The sequence below is a fragment of the Pteronotus mesoamericanus genome, unplaced genomic scaffold, assembly GCF_021234165.1.
Source record: "Pteronotus mesoamericanus isolate MK-2021 breed Mesoamerican mustached bat unplaced genomic scaffold, CSHL_Meso_final scaffold_651, whole genome shotgun sequence".
NCBI classification, from domain to species: domain Eukaryota; kingdom Metazoa; phylum Chordata; class Mammalia; order Chiroptera; family Mormoopidae; genus Pteronotus; species Pteronotus mesoamericanus.
Window position 1 is genome coordinate 33117448 of NW_026555325.1, and position 12938 is coordinate 33130385.

Genomic DNA, 12938 nt, shown 5'->3' on the forward strand with positions numbered 1-12938 from the left:
TGGAAACTTTTCAGCAACTGGAGTTGACAGTTTTATGTCCAAGCTGTTGCATTCCTGATGGCTTCAACATTTGTGCCTTACCTGTACCTATGCTTGTTAAAATGTACTTGTTAAAATTAGAATGGTTTGTGGGATATGTGTTAACTAAATACTAATAATGGCACATGTAGTGCTGCAGCACCACTTTAGTGTTTACAAGGTTGTTTGACAGTTTCATTTGATCCTTGCAACACTGGATGAGAAAATTTAGATAGAACCATCTCACAGATAAGCCATACACATGACACCCAGCTAGTAAGTGGTATAGCTGGCACTTGAACCCACTGAGTCCTCTTGTGACCCCCTCAGTATTTGGTTGTGGTCATGGCTTGCCAGTCTGTTATGGGGCAGATTAGAAGACATGCACTATCTGGAAATAGTACCTGCTACAAACACATTCCATGTTATCCTGATAACAACAAGCCCAAGTAGGAATGACGGTCAGCACATGTATAGCAGTGAAGTAGTGCTGGCAGTTAAACTATTGAAATACCTGTGGTTGGTAAATAGCTTTTCCGCAATCTCCCTGAGGGTCCCTCAACACTGCCCTGGCCGCCCTTCCCTTAGGACATTCCCATTATTCCTCCCACAATCCAGCACCTAAAGGGGAAACGCCCTAATACAACACCGGCCTCTGGGGCGCTGCTCCAATGATGCTGCATCACCGCTGTGTTGACTAATTGCTTCCTAGGCCATACTGGTTGCTGAATATTTTTAAATCTCTTTAAATATAGGAGTGGAGTGGTAAACAATGTAAATGTTTATCAATGTAACTTCTGTAAGTATTTATATAGGTATATTTTTTAAATTGTATTATTTTTTATATCCTACTTTAAGTCTTTTGTTTGTTTGTTTAACATGAAAGATCTCTTTCGTTTTCGTTTTCCTGTTCTGTGAAAGTTGAGGTGGCTGGTCTGAGGGGTCAGGGCCCAGACCTCCTCCCACACGTAGTCTCAACCCTGTAATCCATGATGGCAGCATCTGCATTCTAGGCAGGATGACGAAAGGGACAAAGAAGAATAGAGTCAAAGGCTTGTGTGTACCATCTTTTAAAGAAGATTCCTGGAAGCAGCCAAGTGACACATTGTCATGTGCCCCATTTATCAGGCAGGTCCAGCTGGACAAGGAGGCTGGCATCTTTATCCACGGGGTTTCACGTCCAGCAAAAACTCTTTCCTCGTGGCAGAAGCGGAGAACCGATGCTGGGCAACAGCCAGCAGTCCTGGCACAGCTACTAAGCCTGTTTCAATTATCTTGTTTAGAAAGTAAACCTTGTGATCGTGTTAATTTCCTGTTGAAAACATTGAAAAATCTGGATTTCTTAGATTATTAGAATAGTAAAATGGATATGGTGACTTAGCAGGTGTATACTTTTTAAATAGACTTTTTTTCTTGTTAAGTTTTTGGAAATATTTTACTAAAAAATGATGGGAATTCCAAAGTCACTTTTATAAATCATTTAATGTCATTTTGAAAAAAGAGTTAGCACTCTTGGTACACTTGGCATATAAAATCGTGCTTCATAACAACATACTTGAATTTAAAATTGTTAAATGTGTTGGTAGATTATGAAATAGAAATTCATGAAGCATCTGCTGTGTCAAGCACTGTGTGAAGGTCAAAGGATGGGAGGTGGGCTCATGGTCTAATTCATAGAAGCTCTTAGATTTGGTTCCTTGAAAAGATGGTTCACTAGGAGGACAAGTGTAATTTGACACAGGGAAAGTCAGGTACCTGACAATTCAAAAGGACAGGAAGTGACCAAATGTCACATTTGACAAGGTCTGGCAGCTGCTTTGTAAAACTGAAAAAACAGTTTCTTTGAGATTTCCATTTTTCCTTTTCTCACTGTAGTTGATGAATGTGTTCTAATTATAGCTGACGGATGTCTTACTGGTGTGAATTGCTTGGTCAGCCCTTTTCAGCTAATAATTTTATTCTTAAAATGAGCTGGTTATATATTTATATGCCTGTACTTTATATATTTGTATGTAATTGTACAGTTCTTGGCCATTTTAAATGTAGGCCAGTGTCTATTGTAATATTTAAATGTAGGCCAGTGTCTATTGTAATTTTACCTTGTTGGGTGTTACTGATATTCGTTCCTTGAGATTATTTAAATCCTTATTGTTGGGAAATTAGAAGCAAGTGTTGAATCAAGGTCACACCAAAAATTGTTGACCGGACTAGAATTCTATCCTTACTCACTTCTCCATTTTGCTGATCCTGACCATCCTTGCTGGTATTTCATTTAAATGGGGGAAATTGATGCTGTGATTTCACATCTATTTTTTTTTCCCCCTAGTAGATGGTAGAGATTTCTGAACTGGAGGAGCTGAATGTCGAGGATAATAAAGCACATTCTGCTTTGGGTGTTCCTTTATTGCGTGAGCTCCCTTGTTCTTGGTCAGAGACACACCTATAATAAAGTACACCAAGTCAGAGAAGAGCTAGAACCCTCAGGCTCCAGCGTCAGAGGAGTTTCAGAGCCACTGGAACCTGGATTTAGTTCCAGCATGTTTCTCCAGGGAGACATGTTTTTCTTGTGAAATTGTAGAAAGGCCGGGACTAAATTTTCTTGGCTTTTGATACAGATAAAGGCAATAGGTATTTGGGCCCCTGTGGCATGGATTGCAAAGCACTTGGTAGTAGTTCTAGTTTATAACCAACCACATTCTTATACTCTTTTTTTAAAAAAGATGGGTAGGTTCAGAGTGCTTTAATGATGTATTTTTTCCAATCAAGCAGGAAGAAGATTGTGGGTTCTGTGGTTTAGGGCAAGATCAGAGAGTGCAAGGCGTAGCTCCTACTTCGTCACTTATCTGGGTCACCTTGGGCACGTTTCTTGTCCTCTCTGAACCTTCCTTTGTGAAATGGTGGTGGTAGTAGCATCCACTTCCAAATAAACCTAAGCGGAGCACCTCAGGTAAGGGCACGGGAGGCGATAGCTGCCAGTGCGTTGCTAACAATAACAGGCTGTTTGCCTTAATTTACAGGTAAGGGATATATTTTTTATTATGTGATTTCTTGGAAGGTTGTTAGAAATCTAGTCTTTTGAAAGTGAGATTATAGTTCATAGAGAAAAGGGAGCCTCAGCCTTCTAATCAAGTTTCTGTGTAAATACGAAAACTCAAGCCTAAGAGGTGAATATATTTGTTCCACTGTGAATTGTAGCTCATACTTGCCCAACTGGATCTGCCAGTTCTTATAGTTAAATAGGATTTTTTTGGATTTTGTTGGCCAAGCAGCCTTAAGGTTATAAAAAAATAGAACCAGTTTCCTGCCCTCAAAGAGCCTAAAGCCCGATCAGGTGGAGCTGGGAGAAACCCTTGTCCAGGCAAGTTTACTTTGGGAAAAGTGAAAGGTGAGTGCAGGGTCTTAAAGGCAAATTAACATGTAAAGCCTGGAGCTGCGGTTTGGAAATTGTTGGTGAGGGGAGCTTTCATAGGGCGGGGGCAGGATGGCAGGAGACACCGTGCGCTAAGGCACCAAGGCCTTTGCATGCGTAGAAGGCCTTGAAAGGGAGGGAGTTGGGGCAACTCATGGTGGTGGGCTGGGGTGGCCAGGTGGCGGAGGGAGGGCTCCCAGCTGTAGGGGGAAGGGTGTGGCATGGGGGAAAGGTGTTGTGCTTGAAGTCCTACCCACATCAGGTAACGTCTGAGCCTTGGTTTCTTCGTCTCTAAGTTGCTGAGACATAGCTGAGTAAAAGCGTATGTGAAGGACTTTGTAATTATAGAGTGTCATAGTTTGCTCACTACTCAGGTTTGCCGCCTTTCTTGTAAAAAAGAATATTGGGCTGCATGAGGAATATCTCCCTAGGGTTACAGCGAAGAGGAGTCCCTGGTGCTTAAACGTACCGCTAAGACTGTGGAGGAATTTGACATTCTGGGGAGTTCTCTCAAACGAGACCATGGAATAGGGTTTTAGAGTTTGATTCACAAAGAGGTGGAATGTAGTCAGTTTCCTGGTCCATCTTCCCTCCCTCCCCACCTTCTAGTTCTTCGTGGTTAATTGTTTGATTATTAAGGTCATAAATGCCGGTTGTGTAATTGACTCTGACCTGGGCAGGTCCTTTGTGAACTCTCATCCTTATTGCCCTGAAATTAGGGGCTCAGATGAGATCAAGCTGGGCTCCTCGAGCTCCTCCAGGAAATCGGGGACCAGTGGGGCTCGGTGGGCAGCAGATCTGCGCAGGGGGCGCCAGGGCTCCATGATATTTGCTAACGCACAGCTCAGTGCTAATGGGTGCAAATTCGCGGGTGTTCTTTCAATCTCTAAATGAGCAATCGCCAAAATAAGGAAAATAGTCACTTTGTAACTTTGTTTATTTGGGGGCTGAGGGTGGTTTTAAAACCTAACATGGGTGTTAATCTGATGGTTGACTGATTTTTCTAGTTCCAGAGGAGAGAGAAGCAGGCCCTCTCCCCCCTGAGAGGAATTTCACACAGGCAGAGAGGTTTGGATAAAAGCACAAACAAGTTTTAATGCCTCCTCTTTCCCAGGTGGAGCAGGAAGGGAAGGATAACCACAGGGGGGGGGGGGGGTGTAAAGGACACACTCCTCAGCAATCTAGCCAGGGTACCAGGGTTGCTGCTGGTGCCGGGGGATGGGGAAAGGCTATGGGCACTCCCTGTGGACCACTGCCCCGTGGAAAGCAGGCACTTCCCTCTCCATCCAGAGGAGGGACATTGCTTCTGCCTGGGGACAACTGGAGAGTCACCTGGTGGGGGGAGAGGAGGCTCTTGTAAAGCCAGTGGGGCTCTGACGACCAGACAGGCTGCCCTGGGGTAGCCTGATCTCGTGGAGACGGATCACAGGGCCTCCAGACCAAAATGGCTCACCAGTCAGTGCCTGTGACACCATGGCCAAATCCAACCACACACGTTGAAATTCAGGCAGGGTGTTACTAAACCCAACCTGCTGCATCAGCCACGTTCCGGGGCCAGCTTTGTACCTGAGGCTGAGGTGGCTGTGTAATTTGTCTTCCAAAGGGGCATTTCTTGAGGATGTGAGGGGGCCCGGGACAGCAGGTGTGAAGCAGGGCTGTCCTGGGGGCAGTTGGGATGCACGGTCAGCCCAGCTCAGGGCTGGAAGCGGGAGCCACCTTGTGCTTTGTGGATAGTCTGATGACCAAAAATGGCTCAGGACAAAGTGGCCTTTGTGTCAACGGGCCTAGACCTTCCAGAGGGAGAGAAGGGGTGACCCAGGGGCCTTTTCCAAGATGTCTGTCCAAAGCACAATGTTCTCTGACTTGGGGTCTTTCCTAAAAGAGCTGTTTTCTTTATACCCTCGAATAAAAGGCAAGATTTATTTCCACCCCAAGTATTCTACCCTCTGTATGAGCCTTTATAAAATCATTCTCATGACAGCTGCCCTCTTGATTACTTTATTTTGAACAGCAAAGCTGTTGGTTACAAACACAGTAACCTAAAACAGCCTTAATCAGTTGTAATTGTAGATGCTGATAGAGGTTAAATTTGGTTTTTAAATATTTTATTTCATTGATTTTTAGAGAGAGAGAAGAGAGGGAGCAAGAGAAACATCAAGTGTTTTGTTCCACTTATGCATGCACTCACTGGATGCTTATATGGGCCTGACCAGAGGTTGAACTCACAACCTTGGTGTGTCGGGACGATGCTCTACCAACTGAGCTACCCGGCCAGGGCCTCTGAAATATTTTAAATAGAATAAACTGATTTAAAGAAGTAAGCTAGATTGCCTTGCCTCCATTTAGTAATAATCCATTTAGCATTTGACTGCAAGTCTTAGACGTTGTTATAAACTTTAGTGTCCTGGAAGTGCTCTGGAGGAAAACTGGCTTAGACATTGCTTTTAGAAAGTAATGTCGAAGAAACATGAAGTTGGAATAAAATTACTTGATGGAATATGAATAAAACTATTTTAAAATAAATGCTTAATATAATGTTATTTTAAATTTTTAAAAAAGATTTCATTTTTAGAGAGAGGGGGAGGGAGTGAGAGAGGCAGAGAAACATTGATGTGTGAAAGAAATATCAATCAGTTAACTCTTGCACACACCCCATTGGGACCGAACCTGCAACCCAGGCATGTGCCCTGACCGAGAATTGAACTAATGGCCTTTTGCCTTGTGGGATGACGCCCAACCAACTGAGCCACACATGTTGAGGTTATTTTAAATTTTTATATAAATGATCAAATGTTGTCAATCAGCTGTTTCATCATTATAAAACAGAAATATACAAATTGGCCAAAAAACAAAACCAAACCCTACCTTTCAAAAAAATTTTTTTTCCACGAGAGAAGTCTTATGTGTGGGTCTGCACCTGGTATAATATGAGCGGTGGCAATGTTGATAAAGAGATGTGGTAACAGTTGGGAGGAAGATATTCACCTTCAAACTGCAGGGGAACTAGGCTGTGACAGAAACCTGATTTCATCAAGAACTGATGGACTTTGACTTGTGGTTTCAGGTGGCATTCTAGGCATACTTCCCTCCAGGTTCCTCAGGGCACTGTAATGGCTGAGAGATTACTAAAAGGCAGAACACAGATGCGATCTGGTTTGTGACCTTGACAAAGGAAGGAACCACAATCACGTGGGGGCTGAGAAAGGAAGGGCCGGACCGGGGTGCTCTGCCCTGCGACCACCCTGGGAAGCGTCCGTGAGGCAGAGACAGGGAATGAGGCGTGGCTCTGCAACTCTGAGGGTCTGTAGGACCGCGGGTGCCGCGTGACACCATCACCTACCAGCATGACAGAGTGTGTAGGCTGCTGGTATGTAACCCTCTGACCAAAAGCAAAACAAAACCCCATAACACTTTTTTGGGGGCAAGGAGAGAGGGATGGAAATGTTGACATGTGCATGTTTTACAAAGCTCAAATCTGTTCTAACTCAAAAAAAGTATGGATTCTTGTAGAAGTAGGTAAGGGAGGCAGTGATGACATTGTTTTAAAAAAAGGCCAGGGCTTCTAGAGTGACTGCTGGCACCCCAAGAACGAAGTCCCCCTCGCCTAGTATTTGAGTGGTTTGCATTCTGACACCAGCTCCCGACCCACTGAGCCTGAAGTGAAAACTGCCAGCAGCAGGCCCTGCCCCAGGCTCCTTTCAGAATTCCTGCTCTGGGTGAGAGCAACCCAGAAGTGGGCCTTTCATACAACAGCCAGCAGGACACCCAAAGATTATCAGGCACATGATGGGAGCTAGCAGCATAAAAGGGATGACTAAAGTAACCAACAGAAATTCTGGAAGAAACAGATAATCCAGGAACAGAATGAGAACTGGGGGAATGGGGAAGAGCGGGAGGGTAGAAGGTAGGGCAGGGACTCCTAGGTAAAATACTCAGAATTTTGAGAAATTAAATTTGCAAAATAAGAATAGGGTGCATCATGTAAAAGGCACAATTAAAACAAAAAGATTTTTGTTTTAGAGGTTATAAGTGCTGAAATTTTAAATTTTATTGAGTTTAAAATTTTATTTTCAATTAGAAGTACTAGAAAATAAAGTTGAAAAATCTCAGAACCACAGAGAGGGAGGGAAAGTGAGAGAGAAGGTAGATTAATCCAGGATGTCCGAAGAAAATGGAATTAGGGAAGTGATTGATGCATGGTAAGAGTTTCCTGGAAATTAATGTACCAAGTCTATAGATTGAAAGGGGCCACACAGTGCGTAGTAAGCGAACAAAGGTTCACTCACATACCGTCCGTTGTGCTGTTCAGCACCTGGGATAGAGTGGAGAGCCTAACGTCACCCTCAAAGAAAATTAGACTTGCATCAGAATTTTTATTGACAATGCTGGATACTAGAATAAGTTACAGAAGTAACATCAAAATTCCAAAGAAAATGTTTTTCAACCTGGTGTCCTGTACCCAAAGTATTAAGCTGGTGAGAGTAGAATAATGACATTTTTTGTCTAAGCAGGGACTCAGTTTACTTTTCATATAGGGTTCCTCAGGATGGTATCTAAGAAAATAATTCAAATAAGAGGAAATTGTGGGATCCCAGGTCAAAGCAGATGAGCCCAGGAGGGCAGGAAGGGACACCCTGGATGGCCCCGAACGGCAGGCCTAGGGAACAACCTGTGCCGTGGCAGGATGGCCAAGGGCTCCGAGAAGGAAACCTGAACAAAGAAGAAATCCTGATTCAATGCCGGTATGATTGGGAGCTTAGAGAGATTGAGGCTAGAGTAAACAATGTAAGGTAAAGGAAGGGCAATGAGGAATGCCAAGAAAAGCAAAAGTCACGGTCCAAATGTGCAGTGTGCCAAGCAATCGATAGACTGTAAGAAAAGTCTGACCTTGATGCTTGGAGCAGTTTCCTCTGAGGTCAAGAGCTTCTGATTCTGGTCTCGGATAGAGAGAGTATAATTTCAATGCAGTTTGGTTCAGCACTGGATAATACTTACCTGGTTACATGAAAGTGCAGATGACCAAATTGTGGTTAGAAGACAAAATATAAGTGGCAATGGCTCTGATAATAATGTAGAAGTAGAGCTAATGGATGGCTGGTCTTGGAGAAACCAAGAGGAGAGTTGGGAGAAAAAGGCAGAGTGCTGATGGTGTCATCTCGCCGGCGGGAAACGGGGAGATTATATTGGAAGTCGATGAAGGGAACCTAGAGGTTAACATGCACTATTTAAATCTCAAAGGGAGCAAGCAGAAGAACTATAGTAATATAGTTATTAAACATAGGCGACAAGTGGTTTAGTTCTTTTCATATTCCGGGGTCAACAATTATTGCTTGAAGCTGGTAAATTAAGAAGTAAATAAATGTATAAACATAATGTCTTAGAGTTATGGAGTTAGGAATCTGTTTCTTTCCACCATAAATTCTTTTTGATTTGTATTTATTTAACAAAAATTAAAAACTGAGTGTGAAGATGGGTTAAATGTAGAGGTGACAGTTGAAATCGTAATGCCATCTTCTAATTTTTTAAGGCTTAATTTGGACAAACTAAAAAGGCTGTTTTAAATTAAGCAATAATAGTGTCCTTGTTCCAATGGAGCAATATTTCACATTTCCTGAGACAAAGTTGCATGGCTGGAGGCAGAATCTGTAATCCTTGAGGAAATGAATTATTGCCAAAAACAATGAAGCAAAGCTATTGTCCTCGGAGTCTGAAAAGTACCCCCCCACAATGTTTTAAGACTTTTGTTTGAAGTAGTTACGTAAAAGTATATTAATTGGGTGAGAACTTGACTATAGGAAATAGGAGTGTGGCTTATTTGAAGAAGTTTGAAATAACCTTGTATGAACGCGGTCCCGAATCTTTGTGTCAAGAATTCTGATCTGGACTCAAAGACCTGAATTTATACAACATCCACAGTTACTGTCTTGCTTGTGTCATTGGTCGTTAGCCTTTTACATTGTGCTTTACTGTTTCAAATTTTACCCTTCCTGAGTTTTGTCTTACATACTAAGTGTAGGCTTTCTATGTGCTGGAATCCCCAGGTGGTTTTTATGTCACTATGGTTTTAAAACAGTAGAGGCGATTGTCCACTGGCCGTGGGGAAAGCAATTCGGGAAATAATTTTGCCTATTCCTTTTGGTGTCTAAAACAATCTTAGTTCAAACCCAAATTCTTACCCTTCCTTGATGCAGTTTTCCTTTTGGATCTGATATGGAAATAGGCTGCTGAGACCCTGTGCTGTTAATCTCCCCCACTTCCCTTCGGAGGCCATCATTTATATCCCTTAGTCCCTGTCACTCTGCCTGTGAGTTGTTACTATAGCTCTGAATTCCTTCATACGTCCGGGGGGGGGGGGGGGGTCAGTCACAAGAGCAGCTGCTGTTGCTGCTCCTTCAGAGAAAATGAGCTGAACAGCCCAGGCAGCTGCTGCCGGGTGCTCGGAGCCGCTGTGGGGATTGTCCTGGTGGTGCCCAGGGAGTGACTGCTGCCGCTCACACCGAATCCAGCATCAAAGAGCATGCGGGGCACAGGACAGAAAGCTGGGATTGGAGCAGAAACTCGGTTTTGCCGTGGCCTGAGGGATCCCCAGGATGCAGACCACCCCTCCTGGAGCTGTGGCCCTGCTAGCTCAGGAGCTGGCAGGGTTCCCAATGGCTTAGACCAACGCCCAGGTCCTGAAGGACTCGGATTGGGAAGTAGAAGGGTTGCACCAGGGCCGGTGCCATTGACCAACTGGTCTATGCCAGACGTAGCCTCAGCTAATGGGCTGTGCCTGCCTGTGATTAAGGCTGGTTCTAAGTAGAATTAAGAGCTTGCTTATTTCCTGAACCAGAAAGGGCAGCTTTACCTTGAGGATTAAGACACCTGCTAATTGCTGAGTTTGGTCGGGGTGACTCTGTTCTCCCATCAAGGTGCTATCCCTACCTTTTCCATGAGTCCCGATTTTTATCCGACTTAATTTCACCCCCTCCCCATCATTGTTTTTCTGACTTTCCTGTATGTGTGGTCCCAGGGACTCCCCCTCGGGCTGCCTCCTCTTCGGGCTGCCTGAGGCCACAGAGCAGCCCCGCCTTCCTCCATCCCTGGGGGGACAGATCCCAAGGTGGGCTCCCCGTGCCAGCTGTCCAGGGACCCGGATGGAAGGGTGGTGCTGGGAACACGTGCAGGCAGAGCCCGAGGGAGGCTGCACGGGACCCTCGCCTTCCTGCGCTTCCACCCTGCTGGGTCTGCTGTCATCTGCAGTGGCCACAAGTAAAGCGGGGACTCTTCTTGAACTACAAGTGCTTGGCACTCTCAGCACATGTGAAATTTTGTTGCCACAGCCCTTATAAACAGCCAGCAAAGTGGATTTAAGTGCCTTCTGTTTGTCGTGTATGTTAAAGGCCCACCTTAGCCACCGAGGGGAAGGAAGGGAGGGGGACCGAGTGGAGGATGGAGGTGCCAAGGAGGGAGGAACCCCAGGACACAGCCTGGAGACAAAAGGCTGGAGGTAGTGCCGCTCCTGAAATGGAGCGATTTCTGCAGCTTTTTAACCACAAGATACGTAGGTAGACGCACCTGTCCCTGCAGGGCACAACAGGCAGCAGAAGGGTGGGGCTCGCTGGCTCGCACCTCTGACCTGTACCCGTACCGGGCTGTCCACCCCCATCCCCGTCTTGCTGCGTCACACCGATTCCCGCCCCTCCTGTTCCTCTGACTCTTCCCTCTCAGCCTTGCACGCACCGCGCTCCTCACCTGGCCCTCTCCAGCTCCACTGCTGTTTCCGGGTGATACCCTTCCTCGCAGCCTGGCTTTGGCGGCCCCTCTGGCCCGCGCTCAGCATTTCCTCTACCTGTCCCTTGGGATCTGGCTCCCCAAGGGATGGTTTGGTGGGGGGAGAGGGCGAGTCTTTATTCATCTTAGGAGGCTCTTGAATGTTAGTGGAATGAATAAGAGAAGGAATGAGAGAATACATTAAACAGGAAAGAGCAAGCCCTGTACCTGCCCTAGGTAGCTTGCCAGCCTCCTTGGGTGTGGACAAGGGGGAAAGGAGGTGGTCAGAGAGACACACAGTAATAACCTTGGAACTCCAGGCTGCTCCTTAGAGCCTTCCGGTCGGAGCTGGTTACTTTTACAGGAAATCTCTTCCGCGATCTTCACCCCTCCCCACTGCAGGCATGCTTTTGACTCTGCCTGCCTTCAGCCTTTCGGAATTCAGTCTTAACATGCAGAGCAGTGCTTGTTTCAGTGTTTCATCTGTGTAGGTCTTGCCCTCTCAGCTATGGTGTAAATGGCCTAAAATCCCGAGTTTTGTTTCCTAGGAAGCATTTTAAAAGAACAGAGAAAACATTCTTCCAAAGCAATTTATGTCCTGGCTACCAACTAGTGAGATCGTAGGGCCGAGTAATTACCCTTCTTCCATAGGTCTCAGTTTTCGCATCTGTAAAGTTAGAGGCTGGACACCGTCTCTGGTCCTTCCAGGGCTCATGCCCTGTGACCCTGTGATTCTGCTCCCCACACCTTGCTTATTCCCCCCAGAACCTGGGACAGGGAGGGTCCCAGCCCCCTATCTGCCAGGTGACTGAACTTGTTTGCTCACAGTGGACGCCCGTTCACCTTTCAGCTGTTTGTCGGAGTTCATGGGATCACATGGGATCGTGGGCGATAATGGAATAGGTGTAGGCGGCTCAGTGGAGGCCCCGGTGGCCCTTGGCCTTGCCTACCCCGCCTTGGTCCTGTTCCGTCTCAGTTATAGTTCTGTACCTTGGTGTGATTTGCTTTGTCCCTTCAAATGCAGTCTCACTGTGCCACCAGCCAGGGGTCTGGGAGGAGGGACGGTGTTAGGAATGTGGGTCCCCACATGAGCCAAACCTCACCCAGTCTGTAGGACTTTGCTTCACTGGCTCTCCCTGGCCAGTGTCTGGTTCCCTCTGTGTTTTCTGAGTGCATTTTCTTCCTGTTGCACCCACCACTGCATGGCATTGATTAAAAAAAATAAAACAAAACCTTAGTTGGATCATAGCAGAGACAGAGGCAGTAGGGAGTGTTTGGTTTGTGGGGTTTGCTTTTTTCTTTTGCATCTGAGATTTGTAGATTTCAAAGGCAGGGGTGGCTTATTTCCTGTTTGGGGGAGTTTGCTGTTTGTTCCTATTGGTTTTCTCTCTTCTTTTCCCAAGCTCCAGCCTCATTTCTCTCTGTCCAGCCAGGTGTGTTCTTTCTCTTTGTTTCTTTTCCTATTTGTTCTGCCAGTCAGCCAGATCCCAAATTGTAAAACTGAGGAGGAGTAAGGAGCATTAGCTGAGGAGCTCAGCAGATAGATGATAGGTCAGCAAAGGTCCTTCCTGGCTGTGAGATAGTGAGATGCTAAGGATTGTGTGTTTGGGTTGGGGGCCCCCCTTATAAGAGGTAATAGGGGAGGAAAGAAGAATATTGTGATGCCTAGTACTTAAGCGGCACTACCTAGACCCTCTCCGAACCCCTTGTGCAAGGCTGATTTGATGATAGTGGAAGAGTTTGTCAGAGGTAAGAGTGC

General features: G+C 45.6%; 1 protein-coding gene across 2 annotated transcripts in view; it reads left to right on the top strand.

Annotated features, from left to right (window-relative positions):
- Positions 1-12938, top strand: part of ITGA6 (integrin subunit alpha 6) — a 69039-nt gene that overhangs the window by 15873 nt on the left and 40228 nt on the right. The gene's annotated exons all lie outside the window — the stretch shown is intronic.